The sequence below is a fragment of the Dasypus novemcinctus genome, chromosome 18, assembly GCF_030445035.2.
Source record: "Dasypus novemcinctus isolate mDasNov1 chromosome 18, mDasNov1.1.hap2, whole genome shotgun sequence".
NCBI classification, from domain to species: domain Eukaryota; kingdom Metazoa; phylum Chordata; class Mammalia; order Cingulata; family Dasypodidae; genus Dasypus; species Dasypus novemcinctus.
The window spans coordinates 4,542,700-4,566,028 of record NC_080690.1 but is presented as its reverse complement, the minus strand read 5'-3'; the positions used below and the strand labels follow the sequence as shown (position 1 = coordinate 4,566,028).

General features: G+C 41.9%; 1 protein-coding gene across 2 annotated transcripts in view; it reads left to right on the top strand.

Moving 5' to 3' along the window:
• The window catches only part of USP10 (ubiquitin specific peptidase 10), a 92,099-nt gene that overhangs the window by 546 nt on the left and 68,224 nt on the right, over positions 1-23,329 (top strand). The window lies entirely within an intron of this gene.

Sequence of the window (23,329 nt, the reverse complement as noted above, 5' to 3'; positions counted from 1 at the left end):
CCGTCAGAGCAGCTCGAGGTTCCTTCCTTTGCGCGAAACGAGCCACAGAGATTCGGGGGTGCCTCGGTTTCCCCTTGCCCCGCAGGGTTGCTTTTTCAGCGCGGTCGATGACGGGGAGGGGTGGCGGCGGCTGGTTTTCGAGTTTTCAGACTGAGTTACCGAGGACCTGCCTTAGGTTACTGTTGCAAAGAAAACTCGATATAAGTCGCAAGGAACGTACTTTTTAAGTTGCACTTGAGTGACATCTTTTGCACGACTCCATCCCAGCCGAGCCGTCACTAAGTCACCCTGTCAGAGCAGTATCTAAAGTTGAGAATCGTTTTAAAGTAACCTCTTAGTGGAAAGAGTAAAATGAACTTTCCGCTTTGGGGGACATGTATGTGAGGAGTTGAGCTCTTATTCCCCCCGTTACAGTTATTCTGGATAAAAGTCCAGCGTTCTTTGTCAAGCGTGCTTTAGACCACTGATTTGCTGACTTCTAACCCCTAGGAATTATTGCACAGTGGTTTACCTTCTCAGTATGCTTTTTGTGGTAAATATGGAAAGATGAAACAAAGTAGCTGTTCGGGAAACGAGTGGCAAGTAAATTCTAACCTTTTTTTATAAGCAGTTGGTTTTTGTTGCCCTTTTGGAAATTAGGTTGATCTAGAAAAATTGGACATCTTTTAAAAAGCTGATTTTAAGTAACTATTGTAATTAATGCGTTTTGGGGAATTTTAAACGAGACCGCATTCTTTTTTTAAAAATTAGTTAAATTTTTGGTGCCTATTTTAGTTTGCATTAGAATTTTCGTTCCTTTAACTTTGTGTGCACGTATATATTTACTTTTGCAAGTATTTAGTATAGTTCTTTGCACACAAAAGGGACTTAGTCGTTGAATAATGTTTACAGATGTGTAATGCAAGGATTTTTTTTCTTAGTAGCTTTGGTATTTGCCTTTTCCTCAACTTAATATGAATAGTTTGTTTTGTTAAAATTAGTATGAACGCGTTCAAGGTTCATTGTGAGCTAATGTGTAATATGATATTTGTAGTGATTTTTGAAATGAGGAAAGCATGTTTAGGCATAATTCACTTCCATTATTTAATAACCAGCTATCACAATGAAAAATTGATTGAGTTGTTCATTAGTGGAGATAATTTAGAAACCTAATTGTAATTTCCTTTTCATTCATTATCCCAATTTTTATGTTTTATACATCGATACTGCCTATACCCATCTTTAGAAAATGGGGGTGGCAGAGGTTAATTGAATATAAATGTTGGCAGCACATTGATAGGGCTTATTCTTTTAAAGTATGATTTAAATGCCTTTTAGTTCTAGTATGAAGAAAGTAACAAAAGAAATCACTTGATTTGTCATAATTTTCTTTTTAAAAGAATAGTAATGAAAAGTAGTGATGAAATCATATGACAGGTTTTAGTTATTAGATCCTGCTTTGAATCAGCCTGAGCATTTTAGTAAATTTGTATTTAGTAAATTTGCTGTCCTAAGACCTTAATGGCCATCCATTAATTAATTTAACAAATGCTGATTGAGCGGTTACCATGTGGCAAGCACCTTGATATGCATATTACTTGTTTGCTGTTGGAAATAACAAGTTACCATGTAAAAGTCTCATTTTGAAATTGCATGGTTATGGTTAGCATTAAAAAACACAACTCGTATACCTTATAACCTCTTTTGATATTATTGGAAAGTGTTGATTGAACCGTTTTCCCTGGATGAATTGCAATAGTGCAAAACTCGGCACCATTTCTAGTGCCAATAACTTTCAACATTTTAAAAAATACAGATGATGAACTTTGACGTTGAAGTCTAAGTAGATATCTTTCAATATTTGTTGTCATGAGGGACCTGATTAAGTGATTTGGGATCATCTGAACCAACCAGTTATACTTGGAGACACTTTTGTGATCACTGAAGTCATTTATAGTGACCACAGTTAGGCTTCCTGCGCTGTTGCAAATGTTAGGTGTCCTGCCTTTGGTGCCTGCCCTCCATCCTCTGGGGCACGCTATCCTGGTCTTTTCATTTCCTTACAATAACTCCAGGCGCACTGTTTGCATGATGGGATTTCTTGGATCTAATTTACAGCATATGGCAGAACGTTACTGTATCATTGAATAGCTCTTTGTAACTGACTGCTGTATTAGTGTTATTCTCGAAAGAGATACATTTTTATTGGATTCTTTCACATAGTGAGCAGCAGAAGTAAATACGATTATTTGAAATGCTGACAGGGTATGTGGAGATACCAGTTTTCCTTTTGAATAGTGATGAAGTATTTAAACGTGTCCTGTGATACTAAAAGTTTGCAATTTGAGCATTACCTCTGTGGTGCCTTCAAACTGACAGTGCAGATGAACCGTATCCGGGGCTGTACCCTCATTTTCTTGAGACCCTCTTGTTGGGATCACTGTACAAATGTGGACGCACTTCATTCTGACTTCCACTGTATAGCCATAGTTATGGGCAAATATTCCAATGTTCCTTTATGTGGAATTGATGGGATTTAAACAGCGGGTCACATAGGAAACCTTAAAGCAAGGAAAGATTACAAAGTGTAATAGTTTATATTTGATGCCAAGCCTAGTGGTACATTTAATTTATGCTAGGCTCAGAATATAATTGACTGAAGTAACTTAGGAAAGTTGTATCATTGGCACTTAAATTAGTTACAGGGAGGGTTTTTGTTTTTCAAATTTCGACACACAAGTAGTTCTATTAACCGATCTGATTTTAAAGTGGCACATACTGAAATAAGAAAAATAGTGGGAAGAACTTGCTTTTTTAAGGAGGTATCCAGAATTGAACCCAGTACCTCGTACAGGAGAAGCAGATGCTCAACCACTGAACTACACTTGTTCCCCAGCTTTAAAATTTGTAATTAGGCAGTAATATTTTCTATTTGCTGCCACATATGATAAGACCACTGTTGAGAAAAACAGATAAATATGTTTGCAATGAAATGTGCTGGCCTTGGGCCATTGGATTACTGTCATTTGTCACTTCAGTGCTACTACAGCAGTGGAGGTGTTCCTTTCCAAAGACCTAAATATGTTTTGTACTACAATTTTCCTGTTTATGAAAATAGTCTCTCAAAAGGACTTTCTGTAGTCATTTCTGTCAATACAGGACTAGATTTACAACTAATATAGGTAAAATATTGGTAGACCCTGGGGGTGTATTTATAGTATTTGCTTAAAGGATGAGAAATTGTAGGACTTATCATAAACCTAGATGTAGAAGCTTCAGAAGATGGACTTCTCATGAGCTGGCTATTTTCTGACTATTTGAAAGTTCCCCAGCCATGACCCCATGTTCAGGAGAAGACCGTCTATCAGCCAGTAACCCCGTCCTGCCTCCCCGGTCTTGAGATACAGCGGCTTCATACCTTTCCTTCCCTCCCTTCTTTCGGCCCTTTCACCTCTCCTGGGAATGGTGGGGACGGGGGGGGGCGGGTAGAGCTGCATATGTCTTTTGGGGCTGGGAGAGCAAGGTAAGGTCAGAGAGGATCAAAGCCTCTCATCCTGACTCTCCCTTTCTGGCAGACGTGAGAATCGTTGGCTGGCGCTATGCATGTGGAGCGTCAGCCCAGAGCCCGTCACCGCGTGTGAACGGCAATGATGGCTGCTCTCCCCCTTTTGGACTTGTGTCTGCAACTTTATTGGTCACCATTCTTCAGATCAATTTTCAGTCTATTTTTCTGGTATCAGCTTGAGGACCATTTCCTAATCTTCCATTTTCTGATTCAAGAGTCTCACATCTAGTGCATTAGAAATGCAAGTACCTCCTAATAAAAAGGTTGGTGTCCCCACCCTTGAGCCTTCGGTACCTGAGTTTTATATTTAGCTGTCTCCTTTTGTTCTTTTTTTATTTAAATATATCTATTGGTGGTTGGTTTTTGTTTCTCCATTTGTCCTTGTTTTATGAAAAAATACTCCTCTTTATCTGTGTTTGTTGGGTACAGACAAATTGGTATGCCCTTGCTCTTATCTCTTCTGGCAAAGTAATCTTAAAAGTATCAAAAGATTCACTATAGCAGGTCCAAATTTATATTTTCATCAGGGCGATTGTGAAACTATATGCCTAAATCTTAATGGGCTATTATTAGAGGTTTCAGGTATGGCCTGGTTTAAGAAACTGAATGTAGAAAAAAAACAAGCATTGAAATCACACAGAATAGAGGCGCTCACCTTACAGTTCTGAAGGTCTGGTGGCTGTGCTGGCTGCAGAGGACAGGGACGGGCCGCTGAGCAGTCGTCCCCAGGAGCCGCGGGCCTGGGAGTCCGCAGACTGGGCTGGAAGGGGTGGGAGTGGCTTTGCAGATCATTTTCTCCACTCATTCTCCTCTCAAAAGAAGTTTACCATTATTGTGAGTACATGTCAGAAATATTCTTTCTTATGTTATAAAATACATCCAATAAAGCTAGATTTCTGTATAAATGACATTTTCTATCTGTGGACCCAGTGAACTAGAATTCCCTAGAACATTTGATATATAGTTAGAGTCTATTGAGCAAATTTTGATTTGCTTTTCGGTCTTTTGAGTTACAGTCTGCATTGTTTAATTGTTCTTGCATAAACATGATATTGTCCTTCACTGTGGGCATAGTAGTATATTTTTTTTCTTTAGTACATTTATGTAAGTTTCGTCAGGATCAATTAACTTGTGAATTTATTTGGTATTCAGATAACTACCAAGAGACTTTCTAGCTTTCCTTTTTTTTTTTTTCATTTCTCCTATTTTGTTATAAGTCAGAGGAGGAGCAGAGCAATGTTTCTCTTTAGAACTTCACTCCTAATGTCATTTAGATATGTACTTTACCTAGTCTTTCTGAAAGTACCAGTATTTTTTACTTTTTGATAGGCCATGTTGAAGCTTTGGGAAGAAATGGAAGTGAATTTGAAAAGGAAATTTAATTCTGGCCCAGATAAATCTCCTCAATGTTCCTTCTTAAATTCCTGCCCAATATTGTAAAAAACAAAAAACAGACTTGTCTTGATATATTAAATAATAATTTTCCTTAGATGGCTTACAAGACCACATTTCTTTGAGACCTGAAGTAGGCCTGGGTAGATCTGACAGTTGGGCAAGTAAAAACATAATTATAAAATACTAAGCATTGCAGCAATCAACATTTGGAGATTGTTGTATAATGTGTAAATTTCATGGCATGTAAAATGCTCTTATGTGATAGCTTGTTTGAGCTTTACAGCAACTCTGTAGTATATTGTTATCATCATTTTATAGATGATTGAGGTGAGTCCTAGAGAGTTTGTGGGTTGTCTGAGGTTGCATGGCTAATAAGGGAATGATCAGGGAGTTAAAAGCAGGTCTTTGGGCTTCTAAATCCTTTTCTTTTTCTGGTTTACCAAACTTTTTCCAGAAGAGACTGAAAAAAGTGTAGTCCTTCACATTGTGACTTCCCCCTGGTAGTCAGTGAAAATTTATGAACGAATGAATGAAATAAAGACTTTAATGTGTTTGTATTACTAAATTTTGTGGGGTTGCATTTCAGTAAAAGTCATTGATTTTATTCACAAAACAAATACATTATATTTTTAAAACATGCACACAATTCAGAAGTATTTACAGTAAAAAGTGCAAGTCATTCTCTTTCTCTGCCATCCTTAACCTACACTTTGATGTATATCTTCTATGTTTTTTCTATGAGGGCTTTTTTTTTTTGAAAGTAACTACTAGGGATTGAGCCCAGGGCCTCGTACATAGGAGGCAGGTGCTCATCCACTGAGCTGCATGCACTCTCCTATAAAGGCATTTTTGTGTTCCATTGTTTCACAGTACAGTCTATACTTTTTTTATTTAAAGATTTATTTATTTATTTATCTCCCCTCCCCCTGCCCCAGCCCGGTTGTCTGTTCTCTGTGTCTATTTGCTGTGTTTTCTTTGTCTGCTTCTGTTGTTGTCAGCAGCACGGGAATCTGTGTTTCTTTTTGTTGCTCATCTTGTTGTGTCATTTCTCCGTGTGTGTGGCGCCATTCCTGGGCAGGCTGCACTTTCTTTTGCGCTGGATGGTTCTCCTTACGGGGCGCACTCCTTGTGCGTGGGGCTCCCCTACACGGGGGATACCCCTGCATGGCACAGCACTCCTTGCACACATCAGCACTGTGCATGGGCCAGCTGCACACGGGCCAAGGAGGCCCGGGGTTTGAACCGTGGACCTCCCATGTGGTGGATGGACGCCCTAACCACTGGGCCAAGTCCGCTTCCCAGTACAGTCTATACTAACCAAATAGTCACTGAACTGAACTTTTTGACACTAATCTTGTTTTCAAAATCAATGAAATTATCTACTCAAATATAATATGGTTTCTTATTATTACTTGATTTTGCCAGGGAATGGAACACATGTTCTGAAGGTTAAAGTGGCTCATTGGGATGCAGTAGTATACCAAGGGGTGCTGGAGAAAAATTCTGAGTGATAGAATGTTGCCCAAACAAGTTAAAAAAAAAAAAAAAAGACATTCAACCCCATAGTCATAGCTTCTCTGCTGTCCAGTTTTTACATTGTAAAAAGAGGTCTGCTTCAAATTCAAACACTTGTCTCTCCATTCTGTATTAGAGAGTATAGAGAGAACAAACCTTTCGTGAGTCAGAGAGATTGATAGATCCCCCCCCCCACTCGTGCGCAGCCTGAGATAGTGGGGTTGACCCATCTCCTCCCAAGTCAGGTTTTCTTTTCCTCCCCTTTTGTTTTTATCAAACTACTGTAATGGCAAAATATAATAAAAATAAAATTGTGCAGAAGGACCTAATGATGAAAAGTAATAGTCCCCTGACTCCCCCATCTCATTCCAGGTCCTTCTCCCCAGAGACAGCCATACTTAGCCACTTCTGTCTCTCATGAAATGCAAAATCAGGTCTTCCCAGGGTAGCGCTATTTTGTTTGGGATTAATTTATAGGATGTCAGACACTATTCAGAATATATCTTGTGACTGTTCACTCATTAAGGACAAAGATTTTTAGTTGTTGGGCATTAGGAGTATGGAGCTAAAAGATAGTTCTTGTGCCTGAGAAGTTCACAGAGTAGTAAGGGAGAGAAACAGACGGTAAATTCCATTTTAGCATGGTGATAACTGTAACAGAAATGTGAACAACATAGTCAAGAACTTTCAATCATTCATTCACTCATTCATTCATTCACTTGTTCAGTCACAAAATCATATTGAGTAACTTCTGTACCCCAGGCACTGAGGATGGAGTGATGGTATGATGAGCAGAGACAGGCATTGTGCCTCTTGTTAGGGAGCTCACTGTCTGCTGAGGGAGTTGATTGCTAATTAAACAGTCACAGGAATGCATGTCATTCCATCTGGGAAATATGTCCTCAAGAAATGGAACATGGCTCTGTTAGCGTGGCCCAGGGAGGTGAAGGAAGGTTCCATGGAGGTGATGTATTAGCTGATATTTATAGCATGGGACAGTGGGAACATCATGTGCAGTGGCCCTGGGGCTGCAGAGAGTTGGGAGCAGTTAGGAGACCTCAGAGAAAGCCTGTGTCTCTTGAGCTCAGGGCTGGAGGGGAGAGACATAAAGGAGCCTGCCTGACCTTGCAGCCTTTGCCAGGGGTTATTTATCCTAAGAAAAATGGGAACCTGCTCAGGGGTGTTAGGTGTACGCAGAGGGGATGATACGTTGGACCCTGGAACCTCAGCATCAGGTTGCATTTTGGGATCACACCTGGCTGCCCTATGGAAAGTAGATTCCCAGGGGGGCCCCAGGGGCCATAAAGAGGGTTCTTGTACTTTTGACTAGAATGCGCAGTGGAGATGGAGAGAGGCAGCTTGATTCTAGAACTCTTATGTGTAAGATGGATTGAAAGAGGAAGAGAGTGTGGCTGAGTGCTAGGGAGGCTGGGAAGATGTCTCTTTTAGCAAAGTGACATTTGATCTGGAGTTTTCCAGGCAGAGAATCAGGAGGACAAGGGTGTAAGAATATACAGAGGAACAAAATTTCAAAAGACTATGGCATATTTGGGGAGCCAGGATCAATTGGTGGCAGAATTGGATGTGTAGAGTGAAGTGGTTAGACAGGAGTCTGGGAGGGCGGGGGAAAAGACCTCAGTATTCCAAGCCAAAGACTGTGAATCTTCTTCCCTTGTAAGCAGGTGGATATCTGGGAAGCCTTAGGTTTCGGTAAGCCTCTTTATAGCAGCACGCTGTAGCACTACTGCTAGATTAGTGTACAGTGGAATGGTTAGGGGAGGGAGAATTGTCTTGTTCAGAATTTGATTCTATAGCCTTCCTACAGCTCTGGGAATGTGCTCTGCTCACATCAGCTTTGACGGGGGAAAGCAGGGCATTTCTTTTGGGGGCTATCTCATGTCAATTTATGCAAGCCAAATAGCCCTTGAATGTCCTCACTGGTAACTAGGTAGAATAATTAGGAAATGTCATTTGGGGGCATTATCTCCTTTATGTTTAGGGGGACACCTTTAAAAGGAAGTGTTTGCCCCCAATTATGTGCAGAGCAAATAAAATAGTAAAAAAAAATGTATCACACGTAATACCCCTCTACTCTGAGATGATGTTTGTTGACGTTGGCATGTTTATTTTGTAGTAAATTTTAGAAGTTTGGAATCATTTTATATAACAATGTTTTAAAATTGTGATTCTTGGACATACTGCCTTCTCCCAGCAGAATTACCTTGCACCTTTGCTAAAAATTAGATTCCTGAGTGCCATGCAGACATGCAGACATGTCAAGTAAGAACCCTGGGAACAGGCCCGCAATCCATATTTTAAGTCACTTCTGGGTTTTGTCAGCCAGTTTGAGAGTGTGTGCTTGTCTTCTTTTTTAGGAGGCACCAGGTACTAAACTTAGGACCACCCACGTGGGAGGGAGCACTCAGTGGCTTGAGCCACTTCCACTCCCAGCTTGTTGTGTCTCTCATTGTGTTTCCTTGTTGTATCTCTTCGTTGCATTATCTCATTGTGTCAGCTCGCTGTGCTGTCGCACCAGCTCACTGTCTTGCTCATCTTCTTTAGGAGGAACTGGGAACTGAAGTTGGGACCTCCCGTGTGGTAGGCGGGCACCCAACTGCTTAAGCCACATCTACTTCCTTAGTGTTTCCATCTTGCTGCTACTTTGAACCTAGTATGAGTTAAGTGCCAAGAGCATAAACTTTGATTTTTATCTGTGACTAGATGTATTCAGTGAGAGAGAACTTTTTAAAAATCTTTGTTTTAGTTTGCTGAAGCTGCCGAAAGCAGTATACCAGAAATGGGTTGGCTTTTACAATGGGGATTTGTTAGCTTACAAGCTTACAGTTTTGAGGCAGTGAAAATGTCCAAATCAAGGCGTCACCAGACAGTGTTTTTTCACGGAAGACTGGCAATCCTGGACTCCTCTTTCATATGGCAAGGCGCTTGGCATCTTCTGCTGGTCTCTCACTTTTCTTCCGGGTTTCATTTCTTTCAGCTTCTTGCTTCCATGGCTTGCTTTCTCTCGTCATATTTCTCTCGGTATTCATCCTGTTTATGAAGGACTCCAGTAAGAGGATTAAGACCCAACCTGGAGGAAGTGGATGTGGCTCAGTTGATAGAGCGTCCGCCTACCATATAGGAGGTCCAGGGTTCAAACCCAGGGTCTCCTGGCCCGTGTGCTGAGCTGGCTCATGCACAGTGCTGCCGCGTGCAAGGAGTGCCCTGTCACTCAGGGGTGTCCCCGTGTAGGGGAGCCCCCTGTGCAAGGAGTGCGCCCCACAAGGAGAGCTGCCCCGCACAAAAAATGCACAGCCTGCCCCGGAGTGGTGCACACATGGAGAGCTGATGCAGCGAGATGACACAACGAAAAGAGACACAGATTGCCGGTGCCACCTGACAAGAATGCAGGTGGACACAGAAGAACATACAGCAAATGGACACAGAGAGCAGATAATTGGGGGGGCGTGCAGGAAAGGGGAGAGAAATAAATAAAAATAAATCTTTAAAAAAAAAGACCCAACTGGGCCTTGCCTTAACTGAAGTAACCTAATTAAAAGACCCTACTTACTAGAACAGCAGTTGGTTAGGTTTAAGAATGTATCTGGGGTCCATAGAGCTTCAAACACTCACAGTCTTTAAAAGGGTCCTCTTCAGTTTTGGTCTGGAAGTTTAACAATATTATAATTCAAGCGTCACATACAATGATACTGTAGCAATCTTCCAGCAATGGCTAGTTTTAGACACAGAGTTACCAGAACTGGTGTGCAGTGTCTCTCCCATGGCACATATTGAACACACACTTTTTTTCTTTTCTTTTTAACATGGACATAAAGTAAAATACATTGCTATTTTGTTGACCTTTCTTTGCCATTGAGTTCTTTTTGGATTGAAACATAGATTTGCATTAGCTAATTAATCCAACTAATCACTTCTCTGTGGAAAAAAGAAAAGAAATCCCATATATTTAGTGTGAATAGCAAGCTTTAAGGGCCCCTTGGAATTATGATTCTGTAGAAGTCCTCTCTTTCTTCTGAGAGTCATTGAGCTATTTGTGGAGGCCTGCAGTGTGCTGACCTCTGCAGAGAGCAGTGGAAGGAAGCTGCGGCACTGGGCTGGGGCAGGTGTGTTGTGTGCAGAGGTGAATGCTACAGAGAGATTTTTAAAATAAGCCTTGACAGGTGCTATGAGGTAGGAGGCCAGGAACCATAGAGTGCTCATGGGCCTGACTGGTCCGTATGGGGGTCAGGAAGGCTTTTTTGAGGCCAGGTGTGGTCTGGTTCTCCACCATTGCCCCTACTGTGCCTTGCAGAGTGTTTTGCCTTTAGTAGGCACTCAACTATTTGTTGACTGGATAAGTTAATTCATATAGGAAATGGTTGAGTAAAATGACAGAGAATACCTGGTTGTCATTGAGTATTTTAAGATTGCATATGGATTTGTTTTGGTATTTCTGATTCTAGGAGTGAAGATAAGGGCCACAGCATTCAAAAACACAAGGGGCAGATTTGCCCTTCATAGAAATACCTTTTTTTTTTTTTTAATAAGTTCTAGCTCCAAACAAACTGGTTAGTTTTTTTTTTTTTTTAAGATTTTATATATTTATTCCCCACCCTCCTTACTGTTTGCATGCGCTGTCTGCACCTCATCATCTTTTTTGTAGGAGTCACTGGAAATCGAACCCGGGTCCTTCCACATGGGAAGGAGGTACCCAACTGCTTGATCCACATCTGTTCTCCGCTTTTTATGTCTGTCATTGTGTTTCTTTGTCCTGTTTCCTCCCCATCCCATGTTATCTTGTTGCATCAGCTTGCCGCTCTGGCCAACTGGCCAGTTGTGACTGCATACTGTCTTGTTTGACGTCTCCAGGAGGTACTGGAACCAAACTCGGGACCTCCCATGTAGTAGGCAGGTGCCCAACTGCCCGAGCCACACCTGCTTCCCAGATATAATGTTTTTTTAATTTAAATTTATGCAAACCGCCCATTGTTTGTGCTCGTTCTCTGCTCTGTCTGCTTGTCTTCTTGAGGCACTGGCAATCAGAAATACCTTTTTAATAATGAGAGCTGATTAAAAAGAGATGGCTGCTTCATGAAGTATTCACATTGATTGCAATTTCTGCATTAAGAATGTGTAAGTCATCTCTAGGCTTCCGTAAGGTTTTGTGGTGCCTTCTTTACCTCCCCTTGTAGTTTCTTGAGTCTAGGTGACTGAAGTGTACACATGTATAAGCTAGTTTGTTTCATTCCTTGGGCTGTTTCTCAGCAGATGTAGTCCTGAGCTCAGATGACAGTTACTGATGCAGATAAAATGCCGTCATGGTAGTTCCCATCTCGTGGCCAGTGTAAGAGCTCTGTAGGCTGAACCTGTCCATGGTCAGTAGGCACGCCATGGCAGTAAGACTTTGTTGGCTGGTTTAGGGCAAACACACTTATCCTCCAGATTACAGACACACAGGGCAGCCATCCTTTCAAATTAGGGAATTTGATTGTGTGTCAGTAGCATGGAAAAAGAAGTTTTCTATTGACTTGCAGCAATTATTTTTAATTTTTTTCCCATCTTTGCTACCTTATATATACCAGCCAATGTCATTGTTTTTCCACTATTTATTGAACTCTAGCCATTTGCCAGACACTGTAGATACAAAAAGGAGCAAGAACAAGTTGTCTGTACTTGAGATACTCTGCTTCTGGCTGTGTCCCTCCCTGTATCCAGTGGCTTGCTCCCTTGGTTTCAGCAAGTCTTTGCTCAGATGCTGTCTTAGCCCAGCTTTACCACTCTCTCTCATATTGCGCACTCCTTCACACTTGGTACCCTCTCTCCCTGCTTCCCCTCCAAAGCATTTACCATCTTCTAATAGCCTATATGACATGGTGAATTTTTTTTTTTATATATATATTTTGTTAGAGAGGTTATGAGCTTACAAAACAGTCATGCATAATGTGCAAAATTCCCATATATCACCTCTCCAACAACACCTTGTGCTGCTGTGGAACATTTGTTACAGGTTATGAAAGAACATCATCGGACTATCACCGCTAACTGTGGTCTGTAGCTTACATTTGGTATATTTTTTTCCATACCCCCCTTATTATTAACATGTATTAGTATTGCACATTTGTTATAGTTTGTGAGAGAATACTCATATTTGTACTATTAACTACAGTCCCTCTCCTGATAGCCTAAATGATATGGTATTATTTTCTGCCTCACCCTCCCTGAGTATAAATTCACTGAGGGCATGGGTTTTGTTTGTTTTATTCACTCCTACATTTCCTGAGCCTACAACACAGTAGGTGCTCAATACATATTTACTGAATGAATAAATTAATGAATGGCATAACAGTCTGTATATAGTTAGGAAGTCCACTGTTGAGTGTGGGAAAGAGGCTGGGTAATCAACTGTTAAAATACCCAGTGAGATAGTTAATAGTACAATTTCAGTAATGCTCTTTCATCAGTTGTAACAGATGTACCACACTAATGCAAAGTGTTAATTATAAGGGATATGTTGGAACAATTTTCTTTGTGATTTTTCTATAACCCTACAACTTTTCTAATTTAAAAATAAAAAATAGAGAAATGCTTACACAGGAAAATACTGAGGGGGGACACTAACTTGCCAGGTTTGTTAGGAAAATGGTTCACAGAGATGAGACTGTGGAGCTGCTTAGTGCAGTGTGGAGAGGTTAGCCAGGCCGGGGGGCCAGACCGGAGGGCACTTGAAGCAGAGAGGACCAGCAAGTACAGTGGCGGGGGTTCCAGGGCGTTTGGAGAGGTGCAGCGCAGGTCAGTGCAGGTGAAGGACATGGATGGTAATGGATGACAGCATGGCAGATGGGTCTGGAAATGCAGATGGGCACAAATCTTGAGGCCTCCGGTACGGTCTGCTGAGGTCTTGGGGAGCCTTGAAGGGCTTTTGCTAGGGACTACAATAATCTGATTTCCACTGTAGTGAAAGCACTCAGGTGGCAATATGCAGTTTGGGGGTTGGAGGGGGTGAGACTGGAGGCAGGAACAACAGCCAGGTACTTACAGTGGCCCCGTTGAGAAGTGTGGAAGGCCTGGGCTAAGGTGGTGGTGGTGAGGGGGTTGATGGGGTAGAGGCATCGGGATGGCCTCTGGGATGACCCCTGGAACAGGATGCAGAGGGCAGTGGCCAGCTTCATTGTGATGTGCGTGGTTGCTTTTTATATTTTTATTTTAATCCTGCTCCCCCCCACCATTGTTGTTTGCACTTGCTGTCTGCTCTCTTTGTCCATTTGCTGTGTGTTTTTTCCGTGTCTGCTTGTCTTGTCTTATCATCTTTCTCTTTAGGAGGCACTGGGAACCAATCCTGGGACCTCTGGTGTGTGAGAGAGGCACTCAGTTGCTTGAGCCACCTCATCTCCCTGTTCGCTGCTTTCTCTCCTTTGCTGCATCATCTTGCTGTGCTAGCTCAGCTCTCTGTGGCGTGGGTCAGCTTGCCTTCACCTGGAGGCCCTGGGAATGGAACCCGGGGCCTCTCATATGGTAGATGGGAGCCACATCAGCTTTCCTGTGATGTGTTTGTAATAAGGCCTTTTTTAAAAAAAAATTATTTAATTCTTCCCCCTGCCCCCCTGTTGTTTGCACTTGCTGTCTGTTCTCTGTGTCTGCTTTTCTTCTTGAGGCACCAGGAATCGAACCTAGGACCTCCCATGTGGGAGAGAGGCATTCAATGGCTTGAGCCAACTCAGCTCCCTGGTTTGTTGTGTCTTTCATTGTCTTTCCTCTTTATGTCTATTTATTGTGTCATCTCGTTGCATCAGCTCGCTGCGCCTGCCCATGGCACCAGCTTGCCTTCTCCAGGAACTAAACCCAAGACCTCTCGTGATAGGCCAGAGAGTGCAATCCCTTGAGCCACATCTGCTTCCCAAGGCCTTTTCTGTTGTAATAAAATGAGGTGATACTGTATATGTTGTTTAGTGTTTTTATGAATTGCATAATAGTTACAAGGTATATGTTATGCCTGCTAAAAAGCAGTGCTATTTGGCTTTTTTTTTGGTATTCATGTTTTAGTTGTCTCTGTGAATTGATTGCCATATTTCCCAGAGCTGATTAGAGCACACCATTGTAAACTGAAGGGTGAATGTCCTTAATTCGTTGATTTTGGGGCATGTAGTGAGGGGAGATATATTTTCTAAGTAATATTTAGAAAACAGCTAGTGGATATATTTAAAATACGAAGTTTTTGCTTTTTTTTTTTTTCCCCAATGGTACCCGGCCTGGGGAATGAGCTTGGGACCTCATACATGGGAAGCCAGTCCCCAGCTGCTTGAGCCACATCCACTCCCCTTTTGCTTATTTTTGAATTTTAAAACTATACTAATTTAATAAAAAAAACCGAGCTGTTTTATTTACATATATGAAATGTTTGAAAAAGATTGAGAACGATCTTTTTTATTAAATATTTGTCAGGAAGCTGGCTCATGTTTGGTGAAGGCCAACAGTTTTAGCTACTGCTGTAGATACTCAGAAAGATAACAAAACATTCTTACTCTTGGGCAGATTACACTTAGGTATCAAGATACAAGAAACAGTTGGACTGTGTGATTAAGTGCTGAATTGTGTAGTGCACAGGTAAATTCTACAGCTGTAATTTAGAAAATGAAGGAGATGGGTAATGAGCTAGCCTTGAGAATGACTAGGATTTGGGCAAATGAGAGGAGGAAGGAGGGCACTTTGGTAGGCACACAGAATGGATAGGGCTTACATTTTAGATTAGCCTGGTTTTTTGCTTTTTGGGTGATCTTATTTTATACGAATCCTCTGGTCACTTCCACTGAACTTGAAACAAGGCTTTTATCTCCTTTTTTGTTCAATCCCTGCCTGTATTAGGATGCTTTTAATAACAAGTAAAAGGAAAGCCCAGTTCTAACTGGCTGGTTCCATAGACTGGAGATGTACTGGCTTATGTAGCTAGAAATTCCAGAGATATGACAGGCTGCACGGTTGGTTTGATTCAGCAGTTCAATGATGTCTTTGAGGTCCTGGTTTCTTTTCATCTTCTCACTCTGCCCTTTTTTGTGGCGGTGTTATCCTAAGGCTAGTCTCCCCCGGGGTGGCACAGTGGCCATAGCCATTGCAGGGTTCACGTTGTGCACAGCCTATACCACACCATCCAGAGCAAGATGTGAGTTGTGTGTACATCTCAGAATTCTCAACAGTGTTCTGAGCATCCTACTGTTTGGGCCAGCCCTGAGCCAAGTGCTGTGGAGGTGGCAGGTCAGGGGGGCTTACTCTGGAGCTAGGGAGTGCTTGCTGCCAAGCTTCTGAACTAGTGTGGGGTGGGGTGGGGGTGTGAGGAACAATAGAATGAATGTTGAGGATGCTGCAGAGTCTATTACAAGTCCACCTCCAAGTACCTCCTCTTCCTTCCCTCCTCTCCTTTCCTAGTTTTGTTGGTTTCTTCTTCTGGACTTCTCATTTGAAGACTATCCTCCTTTGGCAGCTCATCTTGTGCTGTCTGACGGCATCTTTTGTATCTTGTAGTCTTACTTAAATATTAGTGTTGCTTAACTGTTCCAGTACCTGTGTCTTAGAGTCAGCCCCACCTTCCAGTCCTTGCCTTCCCATTTCCTGTCTGTGGGACCTCAGGCAAAGTTGATTTCTCTGAACCTCAGTTTGTTTTATTCATCTTCATTGTTCAATCAACAGATATGTATTAGATGCTAAGAATTATGCTTAAGTGAGGTGATCCAGAATGGAAAGAAACAAGGTGTTCACATTTAATTGCAGAAATATATGCAAACAAAAACCATCATGAGATGTGAACAGTGTTTTCATGGAGATAGGGCTCAGGGACACTGCCCTGAGGAGGCGATGCCTGTGGTGAATCTTGAAGGGTAAGTAGGAGTCAATCAGAGGAGGGGGGTAGGGCATTTCAGGCAGAGTAAATTTGGAGAACTGAAGTGTAAGGTGTACCATGGGAGATGAAGAAAGATGGGTGGGAGCAGGGTAGGTGGAAGCAGGGTAGGTGGGATGGCCCCTTATACCACAGAAGAGTACTTAAAGTTAGTGACCAGCTGTCCTGGTTTATACCTCTTGTTCCAGCGTAATTGATAAGAGTGGTCCTTTCACTCTTAAATGTACCTTCAATCGGGATAATAAACGGTTACCCAACTTATAATAGAACTTCAGAAACGTTGGGACAAATATCTCTGGCAGTGTAGAGGATGCATGCCTTATATTGGGACTCTGATATTACACGAAATGTTGACATAGAGTACATTAAGAATCACCTGATGTCTTTTTAATATGCAGATTTGGATTCAGTAGGTCTGGGATGGGGTCTGAGAGTCTGTATAAGATGCCGATGCTGCTGGCTTGGAGATCACACTTTGTTTAGCAGTGTTGGACCTGGAGCATTGGGGGATCTGTAAAGTCCCTGAAATCATGTGCAAAAAAATTATATGTATGCTTATTCCTTGGGGGTAGCGGGCCTAATTTGCTTATATCTCATTTTCAGGTTTGTGACCATCCAAACAAAGGTTAGGAATCACTGCTTTTTAGAAATGATGTGTCAGTTAAATGAGGTATAGTATATTAAATGTTTTTAGCTCAGAGTCTGGCCTCTACTAGATATTCAGTATATGCTAGATATCTGTTCTCTTCCTCCTGCCTCCAAGTTCTTTAGAGACAGGAAACATTGCTTAAACATTTTTTTCCCCTAATAAATATGTAATACTGAGTGTACCATTAGTACTTAAATATGTTTAGTTTGGTGATAAACTGTTATAGGACTGTTTGAGGTTTCTTTTTTTTAATTTATTTTATTTTTTAAAAAGATGTATTTATTTATTTAATTCCCCCCCCCCCCCGGTTGTCTGTTCTTGGTGTCTATTTGTTGCGTCTTGTTTCTTTGTCTGCTTTTGTTTCTTTGTCCGCTTCTGTTGTCGTCAGCGGCACAGGAAGTGTGGGTGGCGCCATTCCTGGGCAGGCTGCACTTTCTTTTCACGCTGGGCGGCTTTCCTCACGGGCGCACTCCTTGCACGTGGGGGCTCCCCCACGCGGGGGACACCCCTGCGTGGCGCGGCACTCCTTGCGCGCATCAGCACTGCGCATGGCCAGCTCCACACGGGTCGAGGCGGCCCAGGGTTTGAACCGCGGACCTCCCATGTGGTAGACGGACGCCCTAACCACTGGGCCAAAGTCCGTTTCCCTGTTTGAGGTTTCTTATGTGCTCAGGTTTAGTCTGATCTTGGTTGTTGCAGACATCCTTGTGTGGTGGGACAGCTTGGACTTGGATAAGATAGTACAGTAGGATTGAGGAGGAGATGAAGCAACTTTTTTTGGATACTCTTCTTAAGGTTTATGTTCAGAAAGGTACACCTATCATAAGTTCACAGCTTAATAGGTTTTCTCTTAAAATGAACACATGTGCATCCAGCACCTAGATCAAGAAACAAGACCATTACTAGAATCCAGAAATCCCCTCCTGTTCCCTTTAGTCACTACCCATCCCCCCAAGGTCACACTACTTTCCTGAACTCTAATATCATGTTATTTTGCTTGTTTTTTAACTTTCTGTAGCTAGAGTCACATGGGGGTGTGCCCTTATGTCTGGCTTGTTTTTGCTTAGCATTATTTGTGAGATGCATTCATAATGTTGTGTAGGTTTGGCTTAATTATTCTCATTACTGTTTTCCAGTAGTGAGTATACCACAGTTTATTTCTTCTACTGTTGTTGGACATCTATTGCTGGAGTCTTTCTAATGAATCAGATTTTTTGAAGGAACGCTGGACTGGATTCCTGATCTCTTGATAGCGTACAGGCCTTCTGACGACATTTTCTTTTCTTTCTTAAGATTTATTTATTTATTCCCCTCTCCATTGTCTGCTCTCTGTGTCCATTCACTGTGTGTTCTTTGTCTGCTTTTCTTCTCATTGGGGGGCTTGTATTCTCATTGGGGGACTCTGGGACCTGATCCTGGAACCTTCCGGACTGGGAGAGAAGTGATCATTCTCTCGCACCATCTCAGCTCCCTGATCTGCTTTGTCTTTTGTTATCTCTCCTCTGTGTCTCTTTTCGTCACCTCATCTTGCTGCACCCAGCACTCCTGCACAGGATAGCACTTTGTGTGGGCCAGCTCACTACACGTGCCAACTTGCCTTCACCAGGAGGCCCTGGGTATTGAACCCTGGACCTCCTGTATGGTAGACGGGAGCCTGATTGCTTGAGCCACATCTGCTTCCCAATTTTCTGGGCATTTTGATGTTTTGAGATTGAGAAAATTGGAATTTGTAATCTTAGAGTATTTGAGATGGAAAGGCTACAATTCAAGATATCTTCAAAGTTTCTCACGAGATTAGAAGAACAATAAAGTGTGCCATTGGCAAAAGTGCAGGGGCTGGTTTTAGGGTTTGTGTTTGTAATTTAAGGTTAAACTAGAACATAAAAATTGGCAGTGCCATGGGGTTGGTGGCCTGAAAAAATGGATGGAGTATAATGGAGCAAAATTTAAGACATGAATTTGGAGTTCATTAATGAAGTTGAAGCTGTGAGGACAGATGAGTTGCTGAGCAGATGAATTGCCGGGTGCCAGCCCCAAAGAGGTGGAGTCAGGTCTTGTAGGAAGCCACAGGAGAAAACAGGAGGTGTGTGTGCAGATGTGCTCTTGTTAACCAAATGCTTTGGAGATTGACCAGCTTGAGAAATGAAAATGATCTTGGATTGGTTAAGGTTATTTTTGAGAAAGCAGAGGATTGGAGGTAAAATGTTTCAGTGAGTTAAAAGCAAATGAAAAAATGAGTTCAGTTACAAAAGCAGTTGTTTTTTGTGTAAAAGACATTTCTGGAAAGTTCGGAGTTCAATTTTTCAGTTTTTCATTCCCTTAATTGTCTCATGATAGGGCTTTTTCTTGGGCAGTGGGAACACCCCTACAGAGTGATTCTAAACCCTGACTGCACATTAGAGTCACGCAGGAAGCATGTAAAAACGCTGAATGAAGCCTGGGCCCTATCCCTAGACCACTGCAGATGTGGCTTGCAGCCCGAGTTGTAAAAAGCAAGTCAGGTTCTAAGGTGGAGCCAGGGCCCAGAACCCTGCCTTAGCCCTTGTCCTGCCCAGCTGCCCACCCCTTAGGTTTTCCCCTTATGTAGGGAAACAGCTGATTGTGAGCTGATGGAGTGAAAACATCTCTTCCAGGATGCTCAAGTCCTGAGAGTCACATGTTAACTATAACAGGGACTTACTAAAGTCTTGAGTTGCATTTTTCTAATAAAGTATTTTAATTGTAACAGTGAATTTATTGGGAAGCGGATGTAGCTCAAGCAATTGGGCTCCTGTCTGCCATCTTGGAGGTCCAGGGTTCGATTCCCGGGGTCTCCTGGTGAAGGCAAGCTGGTCCGCGGGGGAGAACTGGCTGGAGGAGAGCTCTGATGTGGTAAGATGATGCAACAAAAAGAGACACAGAGGAGAGACAAAAAGAGAAGCAGCAGACCAGGGAGCTGAGATAGCAGAAGACACTGAGTGCCTCTCTCCCACTCCAGAAGGTCCTAGGATTGGTTCCTCGTGCCACCTGAGGAGAAGACCAGCAGACACAGAAGCACATACAGCAAATGCAGGCACCGAGTACAAAACAGCGATGGGGGTGGGGGTGGGGATTAAAAAAAGTTAAAAACAACAACAACAGCGAACTTATTAAATACTTTAAAATCAGACTGCAGTCTGTTATAATTTGGGCTGGTGAGATAAACTATAGCATAATTAAATTTTAGAAGATATCTGGTCATCTCTGGTGAAGGTTAAAGAAAGCTGGACTTGTTAGTGCATGTGGTCAGAATTCTTACATATTATTACTCTGTTTGCATTCTTTTTTTTTTCAGTAGATAGTAATTTTACAGTTTTTAACTTGAGTCTTTCTGAGTAATGCTGATTTCTATTAATAACCAGAGCAATTCATTAACGGGAAAACTTTGTATTCCTTCTTAAAATTGGAAGAGAAAGTGTATGTCCTAGCTAATATAAATACTGCTTCATTTAGGCAATTTGATTTTCCAAGATATTTGAAGAGACTGTTGATAATGGCTAGCAAATTAGAAGAAAATCATTTTGGTAGTCTGATATATTTTTTCTTGAATGTCATTTTAAAATGAAGCTCTGCTTTTGTGACACCCTTTCTTTCCGGCAGTTGGCCTTTAGTAGCCGTGCAAAATTTAGTTGGTTTGATTCCAGCATGTTCCATTAAGTGAAAAAGCCTATAGAACAGATGCACTTACAAGTTTCTGCCTTGTGGTACTCTGTTTGGCGAAACACTGTAGGTGGGATTTCTTATTTTGGGGTGGTGATTGTCTTTGTGTAGTGTGGAGTTTGAGTAGATGGTCAGGGGATCCAGGCAGTGAGAAAGGCTGAGCCAGGCCCAGGTAATGGGGAGATGGCGCGTGAGCTGTGGCGGGGCAAGGCTTAAGGAAGGATGGGCACAGCTGCAGTGACAGCAGACAGCAAATTAAAATGCAGGGCATTGCTCTTAGCGGTCATTGTGTACCCCTAATAAGAGTGTTTGGCCAAGGAACATGACATCTTTTTAACACCTTTTTAGGAACCCCAATGTGTAGATGTTTATAAAAATAATACTTAAGAATTCCACCTATGCAATTGTAATGCTAATACTGTGGTCCTTGGTCTTTCAGAGCTGTTTTTGTAAGACCAACAGCTTCCTTATCCACCTTTTATAGATAGTGCATCAATTTTAAAAAAAAAATCAACTTTATTGAAGAATAACATACCTATCGTAAGTGTATATGGTTTGCCTTTTTTTTTTTCCGAGGTACTGGGAGCAGGAGGTTGAACCCAGGACCTTGTATGTGAGAAGCCAGCACTCAGCCACTGAGCCACATCGGTTTCCCTGCTTTGGTTTTATAATTTGTTTGCTTATTTTCAGAAGGCACTGGGAACTGAACCTGGAACCTCCCATGTGGGAGGCAGGCACTCAGCTGCTTGAGCCATATCTGCTCTCATATATTTTAGCAAATGTATACAGCAGGTAACCACCTGCTCAGACAAGATAAAGTCTATTTCACTGCCCCAAAAGTGCCCTCTTACCCGTTTGCCTCAGCCTAGAGACTGATCTGCTCTCTGTCACTGTAGAGTAAGTGTACCTTTCCTCAAATTTCATTTACATGGAATTATTTATAGTGTACTCTTCCATCTGGCTTCTTTCACTTGGCACATCATTTTTGAGATTCTTCCATGTTGTCTGTCAGAGTGTTCCTTATTTTTAGTGCTGAGTAGTAGTATCCCATTGTATGGATTTACCACAATCTGGTGATCCCTTCACCTCTTGATGGACATTTGTGTTGTTTCCAGTGGTTGACTATTATGAATAAAGCTGCTGGTTACATTCAGATACGGGTTTTTGTGTAGACATGTTTTCATTTCTCTTGAGTAAAATACCTACAAGTGGAATTGCTGGGTTGTATGGTAAGTGTATGCTTTATTTTAAAAGAAACTGCTGTGCTTTTCTAAATGGTTGTTCCATTTTCCATTCATATTTTGACAGTGTATGAGAATTCCACTTGTTCTGCATCCTCACCAGTGGTTGGTATTGTCAGTCTTTTTAGTTTTATTGTGTGTCCCCGCCCTGTCCCAGGACCTTGTCCATGGGAAGCAAGCGCTCAGCCACTGAGCTACATCTGCTCCTCAGTGAGAGTTGATGTTTTCATTTGTTTGTTTTTAGGAGGTACCAGGGATCAAACCCTAGACCTTTTATATGGGAAACAGGAACTCAACCGCTTGAGCTACACCTGCTCCCTGTGTGTCAATTCATTTCATTTTATTTTATTTATTTACAACCCCTGTCTGCATTCACTGTCTGCTTGTCTTCTCTAGGAGGTCTGGGACATCCCATGTGGGTGAGAGGCACTTAATCACCTGAGTAACTTCAGCTCCTCTTGTGTTTCAGTTTAAAAAGAAAGGATTTTTTTGCCCAGTGTTGTGAATCCCTGTCCATGACAAGAAAGTGAATCTAACTGCAAATAGGTGTGTTCTTAGTGAAATAAGTCCCAAAAGGCAGTTTAAACAAAGGAGAGAAAAAGTGAGAGGCAAGAAAGAATAGGCAAGTGTCCTCCTCTTTATGCTGGACACAGGAAACCTTATATTCTTGCCACTTTATTTGGAGTATAAAATGAATTTTTAAAAAATATCCCCCCTTGTGGCTTTTTTGCATACCGTCTGCTCTCTGTATCCATTCACTGTGCGTTCTTCTGTGTCTGTATTTATTTAATTTCCCCTCCCCCCCCCCGCGGCTTGCTTGCTGTCTGCTCTCTGTGTCCATTTGCTGTGTGCTCTTCTGTGTTTTTGCTTGTCTCCCTTTTTTTTGTTGTTGAGTCACCTTGCTGAGTCGGCTCTCCATGGTGCTTACGGCTGGGCGGCGCTCCGCGTGAGGGCGAGCCTGCCTTCACAAGGAGGCCCCGTGTCGCGAACTCAGGGCCTCCCGTATGGAAGACGGGAGCCCAACTGATTGAGCCACAGCTGCTTCCTTAAAAATGAATTTTTAAAGGATTTGGCTTTCCTGATACTTTCTGATAACATCTATAGCTGATTTTGCCCTTTTTTCCTTTTAAAGTTAAGATTTTCAAAGTTTAGATTTCTTTGGCTTGGGACACCAAGTGGTGATTGTGAATGGTTTTCCTTAAGGTCAAAATAGGTATTTTCTTAAAGGTTTCTATAGAACTTAATTAAGATGTTGGGTTATATTTAAATACTTCATTTGAAAATTTGATATTATATCTTGATTATATTTAAAAATTATTCTAAATGAAAAATGTGTTCCTGGTTGAAACATCTCTGGTTGGTAGTGAAAATGGGAGAATAAAAGCCAATCAGAACGGTCGACTTAAAATGTGGCGGTCTACTGC